The sequence below is a fragment of the Cylas formicarius genome, unplaced genomic scaffold (genome assembly GCF_029955315.1).
Source record: "Cylas formicarius isolate icCylForm1 unplaced genomic scaffold, icCylForm1.1 PGA_scaffold_6__28_contigs__length_40554024, whole genome shotgun sequence".
Lineage (NCBI taxonomy): Eukaryota > Metazoa > Arthropoda > Insecta > Coleoptera > Brentidae > Cylas > Cylas formicarius.
Window position 1 is genome coordinate 34,222,811 of NW_026844347.1, and position 22,225 is coordinate 34,245,035.

The following is a 22,225-nucleotide window of genomic DNA, read 5'->3' on the forward strand; positions in this document are numbered from 1 at the left end:
AACCAACCAGAGGACCTACAACATATAGTCATTTTATTTTTCTGATAATTTTTGGTCGCCGGCATAATAACCCTAAAGCGCAATTGATGTCTGATAACATTTGACTTTTCAAAGCTTTAATTCTCTCGAAACAAGCGGCTCTATGGGCCCTCCTTTTTTAATATTTATATGGCATCATTTTCAGGGTGTTTCAAAGACTGCAAGTTCCGAAAAAGATCCAAAGACTAATTAAAATTAATTTCAGTAATACGGAGAACAGGGTGATGGTTGGTAGCCATTTGTGGGAACGTTTTAAGGTGTAGAGGTCTTAGACAGGGAGACCCGGTATCGATTTCGCTGTTTACTCTGGTCTTGTAAATGGTACTAAGTGGAATAGATGGAAAAAGAACAAACATCAATGTTTAGCCTACTCGGATGATATAGTCCTAATAGCAAGAGCCAGGAAAGAGCTAGAAATTATATTGAAATACCTCGAAAAAACTGTAAAACATTACGGCTTGGTGATTAATGAAAAAAAGACGAAATGCCTGCAAATGAACTGCCACAAAAATTCCAATGAAGCATATGTCACATTTAAAGCGGAAACTACGGAATACAGCTTCTAGCATGTTTATCAATTTGAGTACTTTGGCGCAAAATGGGGAGGAGGAGTACGAAATAGAAAAAATAATTGCCAAGGGGAATAAAGCTAAAGGCCAAAGGATTTATAAGACGGAGCTGAAACTTGGGTGATGAACAGGAAATAAGAACAAAAATTAGCAATCTGGGAAAGGAAAATCTTAAGGGAAATCTATGGAGGTGTTAAAACAAATGAAACGGAATGGAGAAGAAGAACTAACGGAGAAATTAAATCACTATTCGGACAACCAGATCTAACATGGGAAGTGAAGAAGCAGAGGCTACGCTGGTTAGGGCATGTCGTACGGATGAATGGGGGGTAGGTGGGCGCAAAGGATATTGGAGAGAGCTGATGAAAAAGAAGAAGAAGGTGTCCGCTAAAAAGGTGGTTGTAAAATTCCATAATATAAGAGAGATGGGCATCGAAAACTGGCGAGATAGGGCTAAGGATAGACAAAAGTGGGCGTTAATTGCATCCTGTGCTTTCACTTGCGGAGTAGTTGTATAACTAGAAATCCCTTTCCCTTCTACGTCAGACATTTCTTGAAACTTATTTTCCTCTTTGTCCATTCCACCTATTTTCCAAATCTTCCGGACTTATTTGTATTTCAGCAGCAATTTGCTCTATTACTTCCGAAGGTATTTGTGGATTGTTAGTAGGAGTGGCGACTATATCTGGTAATACATTTCACGATCGACAAAGAGCATAAACCAAGTCTTTCATACTAAATTCTTTTATCGTTTTTTCTATTGGTTGGTCTTTTTGATACGGCTTTCACAAGTAGGTTTTTCTTATAATTTTGCTTTACAAACTGAATGATCTGCTGATCCATGGGTTGAATCAGTGCAGTGCAGTGGTCAGTTCTTCTTCAGACGGATGACCGGGAGCGTTATCAAGAAGCAATAACGCTTTTTGAGGTAAATTATGATCTTTTAACCATTTTATAACTTCTGGTACGAAGCACTCTTCAAACCACTTTTTGAAAAGATCTTTTGTCATCCACGCACTTTTTTGCCCATAATACTGTACAGGTAAATCAATATGTTTGATGCGCGTGGTTTAATAGATTTTCCAACGACCACCATCTTTAGCGTGTGTGTACCCGCAGCGTTAGCACATGGTAGTATTGTTACACGTTCTTTACTTATTTTTGGTCCAGGTACGGATGTTTCGTTATAGGAAACAAAAGTTTTTTTAGGTATCACAGGCCAAAAAATCCCGGATTCGCCTGCATTTTACAGCTGTGACGGGTCAAGATTTAAATCTTTCAGCTTTTGCAGAAATCTTAATTTAAATGGCTCTATGCAGGTGGCATCATTAGAAAGTTTCTCTCCTGTAATAGTCATTAGATGTATGCCATGACGACTTCTGAGCTTGTGACGACATTACTAGGTACGTATACGTAATACACAATGAAAAAACAGTAAACAATGAACACACGCTAGGCAAGGCACCGCTAACCTCTCGCATGTAGTCAAATTCAAACTAAGCAATCAGAATCAAAACAATAGTGGTACAAGTGGTAACTTGTTCAATCATACATTAGCGAATATGTAATAGCAAAGATGTATAAGTCAAGGGCCTCCTAGATATTGGTGCTGTTTGCAAAATTTGAACACAAATCTGTCACCCCAACTATTTGGTTCGTACTCCAATCGCTTACGCTGCCCATTTGAAATGTTTCATTAAAGGAATTTCACTGTCGGTCCACCAGACTGACGCCCGTACGCACAAACAAATCGTTCACTAACGTGTTTACATCGATTCGCCGCCGTTATGGTGCGGGCCGGCTATTTCCAGCCAGCAAGTCAGCGAAGCAGTCGCCGATCTCGTATTCGCGGCAACCTTGAATTGATGCATTGCCCTGCATGTCGGTGTTTACTTCAGTCTGGCTGCAGGCGAGATACATTTGCACACGGATAACGTCTACAAATAAATCTATTGGCCAGTTTTTTGCCGAACGCTGACGTCACGCGCCATGTAAATCGTGTATTGGTTTGGGGCGGGACGTGTCGCAAACCAAGCAACAAAAAAAAAAACGACATGCCTAAAGTTGGCCCTTTGACGTTTGCTCGTATAGCAGTGGCGTGCGCCGGACCCTGTGTCAGTGAAACAACTTCGTCAGTTCATATCAGACACTCAATCTGGTTTTGGACCTCTTCGCAGCACTATCTCTTTGTCAGAGATACCATAGTTCGTTATAGGAAATTCAGATGCCATTGCTTTGGAGAGGGGTGTTCCCCAGCTGCTTTTCTTATATTTTGTAAATCTCATCAATACGCCGGTGATGCTCAGTTATATTTATCATTTGTTGCTAGTGAAGCTTTAAATGCTGCTACTAAAAAATAAATAAATTTACATTTAAAATAATTTCGGAGATGTCGGCGGTTCATAACTTCTTATTGAATACTATCAAACCGAAGATGTTATTAATTGAAAATAAAAGGGATGATATTGTAAGAAACGCCTCATTTAAGATTACGCTAAGTGATGAGATTATCTCTCCTTCAGACGGGTGTAAAAACTTAGGATTATTTTTTGGCGGCGACTTGCGGTTTTGTAAGCATGTTGGTTCGGTGTTACAAAGATCCTTCTATAAGTTGAGGACATTGTATATTCATCAACATTTTCTCAGTAAAGAAGTCAAACTTAAACTCTGTGATATGTTGGTTTTATCCCATGTCGCTTATTGCAGTATCGTCTATTGGCCAGCTATACTTAATCGAGATAAGCAGAGACTCCAACGACCTTCAGAATGCTTGTATTCGTTTTAGTTTTAATCTCAGAAAGTGTGACCATATTTCCCAGTGCCTCTCTGATTCGGGTCGGCGTAAGCTGGAAGACCGTTATAAAGTTCAGTTAGCCTCGCTTTTTTTTTACTAAACTAAAATAAGACCCCGTCGTACTTGTTTGATAAACTTTGCAGAGGAAATGATATTCATAATCGAGACACACGCCATTGTTTGAGATATTGCGTTTCTAGACATACTTCGGTAACTTTCCAACAGGAGATCTTTTAGTTATAATGCAGTAGTAGTATATTATGCAACAAGTGCGGTAAACGGCATTTGACTCACGAGTTTATTAATAAACGAGTGAGTTAAAGAGTTTACCGAACGTGTTGCATTCTATACTTTTTCTACGACCGTTAGTTTTTGGATACATTTTCGCAAAACAACACGAATACATTCACTGTCAGAATTGACAAACGTCAAAATTCAAAGCGTGGGAAATATCTCCGAAAACATCCGATTGCCCTCAAATCCGTGCGGTATAATCCCGGAAATGTCCGAAGTGGCTCGGATTCATGGGAAACGAAACTGACGTGGCAAAGTGACGCTTCCCGCAGGCTAGATCGGTGGGTAATTAGGTATTTTACAGACGGGAGCAGAGAAAGTAATTTTCTTCTAAATATTTGCAGAATATTATAGGGATTTTGGAGTATTAACCAAAATGTTTTATTGGAACACCTTATATATTTTTAAAGAAATAAATTTGCCCTTTTACAAACTTCTGAAAAATATGTCTGTCTTGAATATTGACTGAATTCTCAATTTTCAAATTCCAACGTAAAATCTTATATTTCGACATTGACATTAACAAAACTCTCAATTTTTGTAATTCCCATCTACAATCTTTTTGAATGCTGGATCAAGTTTTAGAGTATGACTGCATGGAAAAACGTTTTAAATTATTTTGTTTAATCGTTATCTTGCGCAGCGCAATCGGTTCAATTAATGTTGCCCTTTACTTGTTGATTTAAATTTTTATTAGTCCAAGTGTATAAATTGCATTTCGATTTATCGGTCACCGAAAGTCAGCCACGTATTCCGTTCGAGAAAAGGGTAGGGACCGAGAGGATGGCTCTCCGGATCGATATCCGTTGTTGCATGACGAGGGTCTTTCATTTGTTTTAACATTCATGACATCAGCTCGCTGCATAATGTATAGTGCGGTCCTCCTCCGTTCTATACGCGCATATCTGCTTTTTATTTTATTTCGTCGCATTTTTAATACAAATATTTTATTAGGGGGCTTTGTGATCCGCGTCTCGTTTTAATAATACTTAAGCGGGTATGCAAATTGCCAACGCGTTCAGTTTAAATCGCTTTACTGCCTCAAAGCTCCACGATCTTATTCGGAGCTGGTTCTGGCCTCCTAAAAGTTATGTATAGAGGGTGTGATAAAATTAGACCAATGCTAAATTGGCTTTTCAAGAAATACCAGCTATATATATGTAACAATTTTAGGTTTTGGAGACGAAAAATCTTTTAATATCTAATTCTCAAAGTCTTAAATGATCACCATTTGGAAAGCAACCATATTTCGTTTTATTTAGTTTTATAGTGGAAATGAACTTGCTGACAACATTTTAGTATATTGTGCAGGAGCGCCAAACATCGTTTGTCCCAGAAGGTATTTTTCAAACAATTTGTAACAAAAAAGGCTCTCTTGTGTGAAGTCTAAAAAATTCCTGGCTTTGGAGTTATTTGGGGTTTTAAATTTCAGGAATTTTCGTGAAGTAAAACTACTATTTTAAATTTAATTTTTTTAAGCAATAACTTGCATTTGTAGTCTAAATTTCATTTAGTTAAACCCTAACAGAAATACGTCCATTATAATTTTTTCTTGCCTATTTTTTGCGGAAAATCGAAAATATGCGCTGTGGTCAAAAAGGAGATATCTATACCAAGTTTTTTTTCTTTTTTAATTTTTTTAATTCCATTTTCGATTTCGTATCTAATTATAAATTAAGTTAAATTTAAGTTGCACATTTCCATCATAGTTTCACAAAACTGTAGCCTGCGGTCAAGATCATCTTCATTAAGCGCCTGTAGTAATTTTAATCTTGTACGGTTGATAGTTTTCTTCTTTTAATACACCCAAAGCTGTTCGTTGGCTTGGGGATTATCCTTCGCTTCTAATAAATGTTTAATATTGTGTTCTCATTATTTTTCGACATGGTCTGTATCTATAAGTTTTCTCTCAATTTTACCCAATAAAAATTAAAATTTCAAAACATCATATTCAGTTTCTTTAATGCCAAAAATGTAATTATGACAATTTATTGATACCAGCTACCTACCTGTTTATTTTAAAATTAAATTTCTGTTTCTTATTCTTTTGCTCATAAAGAGTAACATATAGTTATATGGTATGCCACATGAATTATGCTTGAAATTTGATACAGAATCCGAAAATCTAGATATACTTTTTTACCCATCCTGTATATTTTCTATTTACTACAAAAATGCCGCGAAAAAATTCCAATAAGTGATTTTTAAATGAAGTTGATTCATATTTCAGTTGGTCACTCTATATGTCACTCTATATTGAGTATCTACCAATAGACACGACTACAATACCAGGCAAGTTGATCATCCCTGAAAATTAATGTAAATTTTCAAAATAAATAAGAACTAAAAGTTCAGATTTTCACGAAATTATATATTATGACATGACAATTCTTTCGACAACCCCGTGTCTTTATCAAATCGCATTTGATAAAGACACGGTGTTACCCCCGTATCATTGTATATTTCACCCGAAAAACCTACGTTATAGACAATTTAAAATAAAAATCAAAGGCTTTTTACGCAGATTGTTTTTTATAACAGTTACGACTATTCGGAGCTACTTGGCATACAATTCTGGAATGAAATCTTGTATTATGTGTACTCCTTCATTACATTTATCTATAATATAATTAAGTAGTTACTTATCTATATTATTGTCACATTTGTTTGTTATTGTACGACCAAAAATATAGTGCATTTATTTTACAGTACTTTGAACTTCGCGGGACCGTGGTAAAACCCTTCCCAGTAGATGTTTATTCTGGATCGCAACGAATATTTGTAGAAACTTTTATTTGAAACATAAATGGACCGTTTTAAATTTGATTAAGCATTGATGATGCTGGGTATTTTTGAATAATTAGAAGCGTTTATTTTAACATCATTGTATCATTCTTAAGAGTTTAAACTAAATTGCAATATGTTCGTATATATTACAGAGATATTTGACTGTGATCCTTCCATTAAAAACGTATTTATGTACCTGATTCTCGAGCTTTGACCCTGCGACGCTATTCTCACTGGATAGTTCAAAGGGTAAGGGTAAGTACCTGTACTCTATTTATCTTACAGATAAGTTTGAAAATAATAATTTTTGTCTTGTGTGCATGACGATTAACAATATTCTTCCTTTTGTATTTTTGTGTCTTCGCCATAGTTCTTCGATTTGTAAACAACGACAGCCTTTTTTGAGACTATCTATTGGCAGTTCGACAGCACAACAAAACAGACATGAAATCTTGAGATTACCCCCGTATCAATGTATATTTCACCCGATTGAGATGATTTGGCCTGAGTTGAAAGCGCATATAAGAAGAAATAACACTGCACCAGAATTTAGTGATAGTACCATGAACGTAGTTCGGCAAGAGGTAGCTACAATATCAGTACAAAGCTGGCCTGACTGTGAAAAACGAGCAGTAAAATTCGAAAATATTTATTTATATTTTTATATTGAACTAGGTGACGACAGTAGCGATGGTGACGATTTTTTAAGTGACTGATACTTTATTATTATTATATTTAATATTTTGTACGTTAATAATGATATTATATAGAAATGTAATTAAATGGAATGTAAAAAATTGTTACTTTGTACTAATTTTTTTATGTACATGTTTTAAGAATTGCTCATCGAAAAAGATTGAAAACATACATTATTCGTTTTTTTGAATGAATTTGTGAAATTTATATTTTTATTGTACCTTTTTTTTTATTACTTGTTCCTTTCTACATTTTTCGCCATACTTGGAGCTAAATAAATATCTATCCATCCACATTCGAAACATCCTGAAAACACACTAGCTGTGGCCGTCGAGTACCGCCATTAGCGTTCGGAATGGGCTGCAACCTTGACGACCTGGTACCCGAGAGAGAACGAATAGGTGGCAACACGGCACCGGGCTGTAACATCAACATCGCGGCAGCGGCACAGCCTATATAATTGCGGTTGTCCTTGAAACCATATGTACACATGCATCGAGGGCACATCTATTCCTGCATATGTGTGTGTGTGTGTGTGTTGTTGCAGCGAGGCCCACAGATGCGGCCGAGAGCACCGTCGGCGGCGGCGGCGGATCCCGAACTCGACGGTGACGACGCCGACGACGTTGCGCACACACCAGGGTCAAAGCTTTCCGATGTCGACGTTGCCAATTCACCGCCCGCACTCGATACCATCTTGCCGATCATATCTATGTTCCTGAAATATTGGTGTTAGTGTCATTAAATTGTGGTAATATACATATACTTCGACCAGAAATATAGTGCTTTTCCAACCGACTCTGTGATTAACTTTTCCTACTGTTTTTTCGATGATCAAACGAACTTACCTGGTAAGTGAAGTTCGATCATAATTATACGTTACACCTCTTCTATGAAATCAATATACGTAGTCCCCCTTCTAGTCGCTAGGTGGCACCACAGCTTTAAAGCAGAGCCAAAAACTGTGGAATAACTTACCATGCACGGTATTCGCCATCTATGGTCTTAACCTCATTCTATTTTAAAGCCCGTTTATAATAAATTTGCCAAAGGGCATTTTAGTACTGTTCAGAACAGTACATTGGGCGGGAATGGGTGATTTCTACGAAGAGGTGTAGCATATAATTACGATCGAACTTCACTTACCAGGTAAGTTCGTTTGTTCATCGAATTATATATTACACCTCTTCTATGAAATCAATATACGTAGACTTTCAAAGGCAACTCAGCAAATTTGTTATATAACGATTTTATTCGGCTATATAAGGAAATCCAAACCTTATGAAGTTTATGAAAGCCTCGAGTACAAATACAAATTAAATGGCTGTCCGAGAAAACAAACATTCTGAAAAATTCTATGTCGCAAATGTGGCATTAACAAAAAAGCCTGCACCTGCTGTACAAATAGGTCTATTATAAAAAAGGGCAAAACATTTAGAGCATTCTCACCAATCTGCCGTTTTTCCAATCATATCAATTGAAACACCTTTACAAAACGCAGACAATGTTGAGGCATGTCGAGTGCTGTGAGTAGTAAAAATAGAAGTGTAGACACCACTATCCTCTAGTTATCTTTTTCATCTGCTTTTGTTGGGTATAGTTGCTGCCCTACAAGGCTTTTTAAATGTAATGAGTAAACAAGATTCACTGCCTCTTAAAGCACTGGTCCTCTCAATATAAAACAGAATATTTAAAACAACACAAAGATTTACAACTTCATATTTATGCAAAATTAAAAACAGGTCAAGTCTTATTTATAGCTGAAATCTTAATTTGATTCGTTATTCTAATTTCTAATCCATCTGGAAACAATTTTATGTTGACCAATTCTATAAGAGAGAGCGTTTGGACTCTATATAATTGTTTTAATGACAGTTAATTGCTTTAATGACACGTCATTAGAACGTAACCCTTTTACAAAGTCAGGGACATAACTAGGGCCCCAAGTGCTGTCATATCTTGGTTTACTTGGCCTTAGGTTATAAACACCTTAAAAAACCTAGTTAGATTTGCATTGTTAAATAATTCTGATCCAAAAATAAGGCCGTGCTGCTCTGAAAGAACGCAATGAGTCATAGGACTTGCCTTGTCTAAAATGAATAGTAAGGAAATCTAATACAGCCTCCTGTTCTCATTGCGTGACAAAAGTATTTAATAATATACCAAATAAATTTAAAATATTAAAGACTAAATATATTGTGAAGAAGCAGCTGTCCAAATTTCTGTTATCAGACAATAATTTCAGTTGTTGGTGTTCAAGTTAATATCAAAGATGGTTGATTTTTTATTATTTCAGACTAACTAACTAAACCAACAGCCACTAATCCTATTAACGGCCAGCCATCCAGCGAAAACCCATAACCAATTTTGCATTTGCATTTGCATTCCCTAGACATTGTTCCACTCAAATTTCTATTTGAATTGGCTTAAAAATAGGTGTCATTACCGCAGTGTAATACTTTTATCCTTTAAATTGAGGTCCGCTCACTTCCAGCCAACAAATACCTGGTGGATTCTAGCTATTAAGTTAGAAGCTTGCCTTTTATTTTACCTCCACCTTATATCTACTTCCCATTGCTTGTCCTTATTCTTCATTAACTATACACTGGCCACTCGATGAGGATGATCTCACCATATTACGTGCACATAAATACATTAAATATATTACATTCAAGAGAATATCCAAACTCTAGGAATTGGTGTTTTTGAAATATGATATCAAAATGACGAAGTTTTTTCCATTATCAAAAGAGAACGTCTGATACCGTATTAACGTTGAGTTCGTAACGTCTAACGCCAGTTAACAATTCAAAGCAACTTCTACAACCGACGCAGGAATAATCCAGAAGTTTTGTAAATAGTATCTGACACGAGTCTTAACCAATTCACTGTAGTTTTAACCAAATCTAGTGATATGTTGTACTTTAAAACCAAGACTAACCAAATCACAACGCCTTCTGACGAATCTTCGAACAATTTCATTCTAACAAGAAAGTTCTTATTAACCTTATAGGCAAAAGCACAGAGTTACTATCTGGATTTATAGAGCAATAAATTAAATTGTTAGATAAAGACAATAGTAAATTGAAGAACTACGTACAAATGTACTCTTTCATTATGAGTTTATATTACCACAGGTTCGTTGTGCACAATGAAGTTTCGTAGCTATTCTTGATAAATAAATAGACTGGCACCAGTTACACCGGCCTCAGAGAAAACGAACTAATTATCAAAGGAGACAACCAGAACTACTAAGTAACTCATTCTAGCGCAAGAGAAGATATTCTTTAACTTTACGATGAATTTGACTTAATAGTTCGGGATAAAATGATATAAAAAATGCTTTTTCTAAAAGGAACTGGGATGTCTCAGGTTACTTAGATGTCCTGCGTGGTAACTGTAAGATCAAACTAATCATTGAAGAACTGAAATTGTGTAAGTGTAGCTCAAAATTTCTTTCGATGTTAAGTCACTTGAATATGTAGATCAACCTACAACAATTATTTTAAACAGAGCTACGTACTGACAAATGTATTTTACGACGTCACTATTCAAGGTCTTTAACTGCCATAGAGCTTTAAGGGACAATTTGTTTTTTCTCAGCAGTTTTTTTAGTCACGTCTTTAACTCACTTACATATAATACAAATTATAATAAACTTTGGAACAGAATCAAAAACATTAAACACATTAAAATCAATAGTCAAGATCGGTTATTTTCTAGCCTTAGCCGATTTCCATCGACTCATACTTTGGACTCGACGTTTAATTTATGTTTTCTACGTCATCAAGAACGCAGGTGGGGATTGGTGATTTTTAAAGTACTTTTTCTACTCCCGTCTGTAAAATACCTAATTACCCACCAATCTAGCGTGAGGGAAGCGTCACTTTACCACGTCAGTTTCGTTACCCATGAATGAGGCAACTCTAACGTCTCAATAATTACCTCATTTAGATAATTTTGTATTATTGCGTTATCAAATTCCTCCTATGATCTGGCAAACGTATTCTTTATTGCATTAATTGGGATAATGTAACTAAAGAAATAACATAGTTAAAAAAGATAGGGCAGCTAATATATATAGTTTGCCACAGAATGTGACAAAAGTTGTTTTCATAACATCGTAATATATATATATAAAAATTTAGTCAGTAGTTTCGTTGATGACATGATTTACTTCGTAGTTTTTTAATATTCTTGAAAACCCATTTTTAACTGTTAAAAATAGTTGTCGTGGAAGGACGAGAGAATGCGCACGACGCGGCAACGTTGCGCGCTTTCCACCGACGCTGCTCCGACTTTCTGTCAGTGTAATCGTCCCGATAATAATGCAACTAGGAGTCCGTGTTTTGGTGCCGCGTTCTCCATGGCTGTAATTGACGTTGCCTTATCTGCGGGTGTGCATTGTTTATGTGTTGGTTAGTCGCCGGGCTTGTGACTGGATACGCACACAGTCAGACACACACGCACGCACTCCGTTTGACGTTACTTCGATAAGCTTGTTTGTGTGTAATAATTGCACTTGGCTGGATTAAAACGAGGTTACAAGGTAAATTATGCGGAATCGCGCGGTAAACGTTTTCCTTTCAATTAACGAAATGGACAGTATAGGTCTGACGCGGTTGGTTTGAACAAAATCGAATCCGGGCTTTGGATTTTCGTTGAAATGTTACCGGGAACTTTGACGCGTTTTCGTTTTCGATCGTTCGGTGTTAAATGTGCTGTCGTTGTGATGAATGAATTGAAACCCACTTACCCAAGCGGTAATTATTACGTACTCGAATATTTTCGCTAACCGTCAGTGTGGCCCATAGGTTGTTTCGTAGTAATTTAAATATGATTGTCCCCAGACGTATAAAACGGTTATGAAGTATTTAGAATTTAACTCTCGCCTTTCTCCTAATAGTGGTCATAAAACAATTCAAGTCTGTAGAGAAGAATGGAACAGGGCCGGACTTATTTTCATAAATAAGAGGATGTACAGTGCTTTTCAATAAGGGCTGGTGGATCTTGAAATGAAATAAAACTGGGTGTGGGGTATGCAATTTTTTTTTATTTGAAGGGCCATTAAGAGTGAAATATGACATCATTCAATTACCCGCCTCGGCCTCTTACGTTTTTTCAATGAGCCTTCCGTGTAACTGTGATATATTCATCTTTAAGGCATCAGTGGTTCATTTGCATAGACCTTCTACTTCAAGGACTTGAAATCGTTTATACAAACTCTCAATCATGGCCTCCAATGTGTGGCATGTGGTGCCGTCTTGCTGGAACCACATGGTTTCCGTCTTCCAAAAAGTACTGACCAACAATGACGCCGACCCAAAATCTACACTGAACGGTATGAAAATTCCGAATTTTTGTGCAGAGCCATGAATCGACTACCTCGGGTTCTGCAGTACACTTTCACTGTTGTTTCCGGACGATCTTGCAGAGGTTAGTTGATTAATTACGGAATCGGTCGTTCCAAATTTAGCCACCAAAACCACATCATTTAAACGATTTGAGGCTTACATCAATCTATCTGTATTAGATATTTTGGTTGTAATATGGGACTTGATATATATCGTTTAACTAGGGATGTACACGGAAATTTCCTCATACTAGCAGAGCAGGTAAACTGGTTAAACAATTTTGGCCCTATATAGAACCTGACTTTAATCGCGATGGAAGATAATGTAGGCCAGTTAGTTGCTGCAAGTGAAGCTCCCATAGATATGATCGAACCTCTAAACTGAATTAAATCGAATGCAGAAATTCTGGATCATCTGCAAGTTTCTGCGATTTTGATGTGAGAGTGCAGGCCAATAAACCGAATGGTAGTAGTTCAAGCGATTCAGTATCATCACGTCGCAGAGTCTTAACCTAATGTTGTAGAAAATGTTTTGATACAAATGTCTTAATTTATGGTTATGGTTTGGGATTAGAGTTTTCACTAGCGATGGAAAGCTCATATCCATGAAAAGTTCTAAATTTTTTAGACTGTTCGGTAATGAATGTTGTTGAATTTTAAAAATTACGTTATAGGGAGTTGAGCATTTTCCAAAGACAATATTAAATAATATCATTTTTTATCAGTATTTATTTTATGAGCAACGTGATTTGTTCAGAAATGAAATATAGATTCGCTTATCAGCAAATTAATAGCTAGAGCAGCAGTATAAATTGGAAAGGACATAGGATCCCAATGTGCTTTCTTTGGACACCCTATTAACGTCACGATAACTAGAGTTACTAAACATGACCTCAGCACACTGTTCTTTCTGCAAATTCCAAATAAAGAAGTTTTTTAAAGAAAAATTTGCGGTTCAACTACTGTAATCTAGTAATGCCAAACACACTAACACGTCCTTTGCTTTAAAAATGTCATCAGTGACTTTTATGGCATTAATGAAGTGTTATTTGCACTATGCTCGAGGTCATTATAATTTATAGAGAAGGTAAAGTTTAGTTTCTTTTTAAATAACGTTTCAAAAGATTTTTTTAAGATATTTTGTGGAAATTGTTAACTATGACTATAATAATTTCTCCTGTCTACATGATGATTATGAATTTCAGTTGCGTTCCGCAGGGTACTTCAGCCCTTACTTTTGACGCACTTTATTTTGCCTTTTGATATTTTTTCATAATTTATTTTACTACTCCATTGGGATTTTGAACGGTCGTCTGGGTGGCAACTAACGGTTTACCACAGTTAACATTGTCAGCTTTCATCATAATCCGGTAAAAAAAAATCTTGGAAAAGTTGCATTTTTCTGCCTTACGACTACATTTTTTTCTATATCGACGTTGGATTTGGTCACCATTTACGTTCCTTTAATGTAATTTAACGTCAGTTTATACGTGAACGACAACTTTAGTTTTGGTTAGTTTCTAGCTTTGCTAAAAAATACTTGTGCATTTCTGCCAGTATGATTTTCTGACTGTGATGTTTCGTAAATATTGGTTTAACTTAAATTTCAGAAAACTATACCTATAACGTTACTATTGCTTGCGATTATGGATTTATGGATTCGTCCAATTGAACAAGAGCTACTCGTCCGAAATTGAAATATGTACAATGGTTGTGAATGTAACTTAAGGTGATATTCGTGCCTGTCAAAATAAAGCCAGTGTAATTCAGGCTTTAGGTGTGGAGGAAAATTTAAAAAAAGGAAAGCGTGGAAGAAAGTTTTAGTTGGGATTGTATTGAAGGCAAGAATGTGTTTGGAACTATCGATTTCTGCAGTGCATCCAATCATATATTTTGGACACTGGACGGGAATTGAAGGAACCGCCATTAGGCGAATTTGTCTTTTTTTATGTTATGATTATTTCTAATCACAACATAACCTAGTATGAGAGTTTATCAGTTTTCTAGGATTATTAATTGTGTTGTTACCGTAGATTTGTGAGAGTATTTGTTCCTACGCTCGAGAATTGCATTCATTTTCTGTACTATAATATTAACCAAGCATTTTCCGTCTGCTCCATAAGCAACCACCCTATATTGCCACGCGGAGAGTCGCATCTCCGTGGCAATAAGTACGAAACGCCGGTTCGTAATGGAACTTAAGCAGAAACTACAATAAATATCATTTAATCCAATTTCGTGAGGCGTAGCAATACGACCGCAACAAACAAGTATCTCGCTCGCGACCATAAACAATCCCTCCTCTCCAACATTACACCTTTAACAAATCTCCGAGGTGCTTATCAACGATCGCTAATTCAAAAGCGGCCAGCTCGCGCAACACCACATAATTTTATTGATACATCTGAAACAATTTATTTGCTTGTCAATGTGTACGTTCAATGATAATTATAGAACGCACGGGATAGTCTACGAGTTAGTGTTGGAGACGTTGAAAGGTATACCGAGACTTAGAACTTAATCACGACCACAGTATGCAAATTTCGTCTCGTAGTTGGGTACGACAATCCATTGGGAGACGCCAAACAGCGACGTGTGATTGACATAATAGATAGCCCTCCTGCAACCGTGTTTGCGTAATAGAAACTGCACCCGCCGTTTAATCCTGCAATTCTGCAGCGTTTGAGTGTATTTAGATTTTTCTTTTTTTCTGACCTACGTGGGAGCTGGCGGACCACTACTGTGTGCTTTTATAGGAACACATCTTCTGTCATTGTTAAACATAAAGTTTTCTAGGGCAAGGCCCCAATATTTTCAGATCGTAACGTATCCTCTTGAATGGAAACGTTCAGATTTAGTCGAGAGTAAAAAAGTTTCAATTGGTTCCCAACAAGAATAGAGAAAATCTTTAAGCCCACATAGATCAAGTTACAAGTCATTGCTGTCTCACTCATTAGCGTCAATGAATGACATCAGGTTCTTCAAATTGCAATAACGAACGACTTTCTTTAAGGAAAGCGTGTTCGGTGGCAATTATTATTTGTAACTTAATTCATTTTTTAATTTATGAAGTTGAAGTAGAATAATAACAGTGTTACATGAGAAATAACAAAATTATTTTCCCGCAATTTAAGGTACCTTCGGATCGATAATTATAGTCCTGCGTAGAGAGACTAACATTGGATTTCAAATTTTCAGATTTCTTCCTAATGTTTAACTCTTTAATGTTGAAAGTTAAGTATTTTTTGTCAGGTAAAAACGTCAATGCATTAAAATGTAAAATATTTTGTTTTCGTCTGGAATATTGATCAGATTACGCAGGTCTACAGTGGGGACCCTTTTTCCAAAAAACGCCATATTTTTGTTCTATCATGTCTTTTTTTATAGCGCTCTGTATCTTAAAAATGTCATTTTATTAATATACGCACCTATGACATGTATATGTTAGGCATGGCATAGTGATTTGGCAACACTGCATAATATTAGATTTCTCCTCAAAGCAAGAGAGTTCGCACATAAGGGTCAATACAGCGTTGTAACCTGCTAATGCGCAGTTTGGTTCGATTGGTCATGGTGGTACTGTGCACACTGCTGTTGACTTTGTTTTGTTCTAGAACGCATAAATATGGAAAGATGACATTGTGTCAACAATTGAAATAACTTTTGTTATATTTGTGGTAGTTATGCCGTAAAATCATAATCTATTTTGTGAAAAATGTGTACCACGCTTATTTTGGTGTAATAATTGGTGACCTAGACATGTCCTGAGCTCCTCATACTGTTTGTTTCGTTTTGCGTTGAGGTATTAAGAAACTGGCAAAATGGTAAGAAGAAATGTTTAAGCTTTGCTGTTCCTATGGTATGGCGAGAGCTTAGTAATGAAAATGATTGTTATTTTTGTTCGTGTAATGCTCAAGGATTCAACAGAAAGAATAAGACAGAAATTTTGTATCCCAATCCTGACTCTGCTATTCGACCAGTTCCTTATCGACTAGATGTACCGATAGCTACCTCCCCAAAAGAATTAGAAAACGTGAGAGGAATCTAATTCCGCCCCAGATGACTCAGATTTCACACCAGATTTCAGAGAGCCCTAAGTATTTAACGAGAGCGAATTAAATAATTTAATTAGAGATTTGCACCTTCCGAAGGATGCATCCGAATTGTTAACGTCCAAACTTCGTGACAAGCATTTACTGGCACATGGCGTCACATCAAGCTTTTAGGGGGGTCGCGAAAAAGAGTTATGTGAATATCTTACTCAGGAATATTCCTGACTTAGTTTCAAAATTAGCAAATGTGCCGCATATAAAAGAAGAATGGCCCCTCTTTATTGACTCAAATAAGCATAGTTTAAAAGGCGTTTTATTGCACAATGGTAACGAACTGGCATCAGTTCCCGGACTTCTTTTGAAGAAAATAAACTAGCAAGGGTGAACTTAAAGTGGCATGCTCCTAAATAGAAGCCCTCTAGAACGAGCGTTACCACCTAGTAGCAAAATATTGCACAATTGGAAAGTTTTTAAAAAGCAATAAAAGGAAATGTCCAAAATCACAAAGATAAATTTATCGGAAGCCATGAAGATTAACAAAATGAGCCATTGAAATGTATTGCTAAACGATCAATTAGATTTAGATACCTCTCCTTTATTGAACTTAAATTCACACATTAATTAAGGTTTTATAGTCATTTTTCGGTATATATAGTAGCAGGTAGATTGTAAATATTAAATTTGATAAAGACACGGTGTTGTCAAAGCAATTGTCATTGTAAAAATATATAATTTCGTGAAAATCTGAACAGTTAGTTCTTATTTATTTTGATTAATGGATTTTAATCAAGTAAAAGCCACCCCAGTTTAAGTATTTCAGTTCAGTTATTAATGATACAAGAGAAAAAAAAAAGGTTAGTTTACTGAAAAATACTAAAGGCCATGAAAATAGTTTCGACTATGAGATCTATGTTGGAAAAAATTATAATCAAAGTGGTTTAGATAATGAAAAGGAGCCGTAGTATGGGACAGAGTTGGGCATCGTCATAAAATACATTTTTAATCTGATTGTTTGACTTTTTGACGAAATATTATTTATTTCCCAATGTTTTAAGAGTTCTGGTAAATAAATATTTTTCGTTCAATTATCTCTTTGAGATTTTAGGTTTTTTTCTATTGAAAAATAAAGTTCAGTCTACTCTAAATTTGTTCAAAACGAATAAATAAATAATATCGGCGAAAAAATAACGAATGCCCCAGACGCCCAGAACAGTTTCACTCTTTTATTTTTATCATCGCGAAACTGTCACTTAACGAGACAGCCCGACCTCCAACTTTTCATTTTCGTAAACACACCACGCGTCGATCGCTATAAGACCGGCCCGTTAAAAATGTGGGACAAATAAATTTTAATTTTAAACTAGCCCCGTTACATTTTATCTAAATCGTTCGCGGTGTACGTATTTAAATGTCTGAAATAGCGACGCATCGTGAAAATAGTAAAGCAAACATCTGCCGCGAGAGCAGGCTTGGGATGCGTTTATTTTATTAGAAATCTTCCTACGTGCACCCGAGGTGATTTCCGTTCCGAAGCTTCGCTCTTGCGTAGTTCCTTGACCGATTGGCGCACAATGAGCGGACTTGGCTAGTTTTTCAATAAGTCCAAATATAAACTCCAGTTTTAAATTGCTAGCGCCCCAAACATATAGTTGGCGATGAAGACCGATTTGTCAACTACAGAAACACATCAAAGCGAACAGAATAGGTTTTAAATAATGGTTTATGTGTTTCAGTCACGCGATTAAACCATTTACATAGAAACAATTGAAAGAAACAACCAAAGAAGGTGACATAATGAAACATCAACAATGTATAAAATAAAAAAAAGTGTTGTGGCCTTTTTGATTTTCCCTGTTTTATTTCCTTTAAAAAATTGGAATAACACTACTTGGTTATCCATGGAAAATAAAAATCTAGTCATTTTTTATGTGGAGTCGAGTTTTCGACTCTCCTCGTATATATTTTGGAGCTGAGTGTATTTTTTTAAAAGCATATTAATTTAATTTAATTAACATCTGTGGTTATGTTGTATGACATTTGGCTAGATTTGCATAGTATTTTTAAGGCTTAGTTATCGACGGGCAAAGTAAGACAAAGGGATGAGGTTATTGGTAATTGGTTTATATACTTGAAAAAGGAAGTACCTGATAATACAATAATTACAATAATAATTGTTTTCATTACCGACTTGGTTAAAGGTATTGGTCTCAGGTGCGAATAACTAGGAAAAGTCTGATGTATCAGTACCGCCCTTTTCCGGAACTGTTTCAAATAACGTTGAGTTATTTACAGGGATAATGAGTTCGTTCCTGTTCCATATGACAGTCGTCATTGAGTTGGCATAAAAGTTATTGCTGACGAGACTAGGATTTTTCATCACACCACAACCAACGACGAATAATATAGAGAAGTAACAGTAAAAATGCCAGGTGTCAAATTAAGGTTCGCAGGAAATTCTGGGATGCCGCTTGAGAATGTACCTAATTTTTTTTTTCTGAAAGTCTTGAGTGCATGCTTGGAGGAACCTCAGAACAGTATCCCATATGAAATACGAAACTTGACACAAGCAAAATCGATAGTTCTCTGTGAAACTCACAATAAAATCTCACCAATTACTCCAAGCAATTTATTTTTTTTATCTCTTGGGATTGGTATGCCGTTCGAATTACACACGTCGGATAACAAATCTGACGTATCATCACATCCGCATACTGATATAGGAACCTCGAAGCTAATGTAACTCAATATTTAGTTCTGAAGGTACCACATATGTCGCAGGCAAGGGTGTGCTTTTTTTTGCTGTTTTTGTCTGTTTTACCTAGGCAAGGTCCATATGGCACTTCACAATAATTGAAATGGCTCAATACAGGAGAGTCAGTAACAAATACTCAAAACGAACTACGCACTTTTTAAAAACGTTTTATCGTTTTTTTTTTAATCTCGCTTCTTCTCTTTTTCTTCTTCACCGTTCCATACATCAAACACCAACACTACGCGAGCTTAAAGCTTCCGGACCGAAATTCCTCGGGGTGTACGTAGAACGCTGGTTGCGTTTATTTTACTTGCTGGGTGCCGGAGCAGCAGCGTTGTTCCAAATTTGAGAGCCTGCGAATTGGACTCGGTCCTTTCACGCTTAAAATATATAAGCGCTGTTTAAATTAGAGCGAGTCGTAAATTTTATTTATAATTCCGTCTAAAATTCGAAACAGCATTTACACGCGAAACGTTGCGCTGTGATCCGCAGAATCCGTTAGCAACATCTTTGAATGTGTACAAGCAAATAAAGTGGTCATATTTGGCATCAGACGCTTTAAATCCTGTCATCGGTCAAAATATTTTTTTATATCCACTGGTTTTATACTAATTGATTACTTAGGGGACGAATTTTTGGATTGATTTTAAGAAGAAAAGTTGTTTTTGGAAAAAACCGTTTTCTATTTTCATACACACCATTTAATCATTGTAGAATATTTTTAATTTTTTTTTTAATTTCTACCAGGTAATCCATAAGGAGTTTGTACTGAACATTTTTGATAAACAAAAGTACACCAACGCTTTTTCTGAAAATTTTTGGAATCGAATTTACTCCTTGAAACTTACTTTCATGGAATGGATTATTTTTCGAGTTTAAGTTGATATTTTTTTGAAGTTTTTAACTTTGACCAGTGAAATACTCGAAAGGTCATCCTTGAATATTTAGACAGCAAAAATTAAGCTGTAGCTAAAAAATTCAGAAGATTCACCAGATATGTTTCTATAATCCATACCAAATAAACCTTTATCGACGTCATCGAAGACGCTGTTGGGTTTAGGTAAATTTTGTGCCGACTTTGTAGTCAAAAAAAATTTTTTTTTACAATTCTAGTGCGAAGTCTATAAGATGCCGAAGCACTTTAACACTGGTTGTGTTGAATTCATCGCATCCTTTTTTTTACAATACAATTTTTCGAAAGAGAAGTGTTAAACTACCAAAGTTCTGTTATATTACAAGAAAAATTTCTCTTTTAAAACCAAAATAGATACAGGTATTTCGTATAAATCTAGATCAAGTCGAATTGACGCTCGTACGCCTAGCTGACGGACCGGATCCTGCGTATGTATCTGCATCTCGCGGCTGGTATGGCCCAAGGCCATCTTGATTTAAGTTGGGATTGGTTCGGTGGAAGTCGTCTCACGCCGTATGATCCCCATTAAATGCTCCGAAAACAGTCAAAAAAAACGCGTTTTTATTTTATCCGTATTAAGTTACGATTTTTGATGTGCGTTTTTAGAGAGTGTGTCAAGGTTCGTTTTTTTTTTGACAACGTACATAACCAATTACATGTCCATAACCTCCAGCTTGTTTAAAATACTTAAGCGCATATGTTACTGCACGGAAATTATGTTTGAAGACCCTAGCAAGAGGCACATTTAGTTTGCTGTTGGTGTGGTAGCTTAAAGCTTAATATGCTAAACATATTGAGACCTTAATTTTTTAATTGAATTAGTCTCTTAAGTGATAATATTTTCATGAAAATATTGCTGGTGCTCTTGCAGGTTCTTTTAAAATGGCAGTAGCATATAGATATTATACTTCTTTTTTCTGTGATGATATTATAGTTGAAGATTTAATCATATACAACAATCCACCTACATTTATGACTGAAGTTGAGATTATTAGTCGATTTGACGATAAAAACGTTATTGTTTTGTCAGTTAATAAGCTGAGTTGCAAAATATCGCTAAGTTATGATTCGACTGATGGCAACATAAAATTAAACGAGATCCACTGTCCAAATTATTCCAGAGCAACAAATCAAATATAGACATATCAAAGGAGTAGCCTGTTTCGATCAGAATGTACAGACTCACAGGATAAGAGTTTGTAAGAAAGAATGTTTTTTGATTGATTGCATTTGATCTTAATCGGTTGAAACGAAGAAGTATTTCTTCTACTCTGATTTCTTGGACGTGGTTCGAGGGGTGTCCCAAAGTAGCGTTTTGGGAAGATTACTGTTTTCGATTTACACCTCTGCTAACATTGCCGAACATCAAATAAACCATTATCTAAAGATTGTAAGTGACATCTCCCTTGCACATAAACCTCACCGTAACATCTAAATCTCAGGTCGTTTTGGCAATAGCAACGATATTGCTTTAAATGATATTAATAAATATAAATCGGATTCCTGTATGTACTTCGTACAAAAATTTGGGCATTTTTTGTATAACAAAGTGAAATTTAGACCTCACGTGTCTTCTCGCACAACAAAGTTAAACTTAAGACCTTATGTCTGTTAAAATTTTCTTACCCGTCCCGGGAAATTGAAACTATGTGTCACTAATATTTTGTCTAGATTGTTATACTGCAGTGTGTTATATCTTCTGCGTGAAGACTGAGAAAGACTCCAAAAATTAAAGTGCTGTGCTCTTTGATATAAATTTAATTGCCCTAGTTTGGAAATTCGATTTTTTTTTAATTACCTGTTCACAATAGATTAGCTAGTCAGAGGCTCTGACCTGTTCAAAGGCACAGAACGACCATGTTTCAGAGATCGCTTAGTTTCGATGTAGTAAAGTAATTCAACTCTATTCCCCACGTCACTTCGTTCGCTTTAGATCTGTTTTATAAAACTGTACACCTATATTACTATCTTCAAAT

General features: G+C 36.0%; 1 protein-coding gene across 6 annotated transcripts in view; it reads left to right on the forward strand.

Moving 5' to 3' along the window:
• LOC132703769 (ecdysone receptor) overlaps positions 1-22,225 on the forward strand; it is a 277,047-nt gene that overhangs the window by 69,187 nt on the left and 185,635 nt on the right. For 2 of the 6 annotated variants that reach the window (XM_060673225.1, XM_060673224.1), the window contains exon 1: positions 11,509-11,728. The exons of 3 other annotated variants lie outside the window; for them this stretch is intronic. The gene's annotated coding sequence lies outside the window, so the exon portion shown is untranslated. Of the gene's footprint in view, positions 1-11,508; positions 11,729-11,867; positions 11,943-22,225 lie in introns of those variants that run through there. One more of the 6 variants, XM_060673226.1, reaches the window with a different exon arrangement.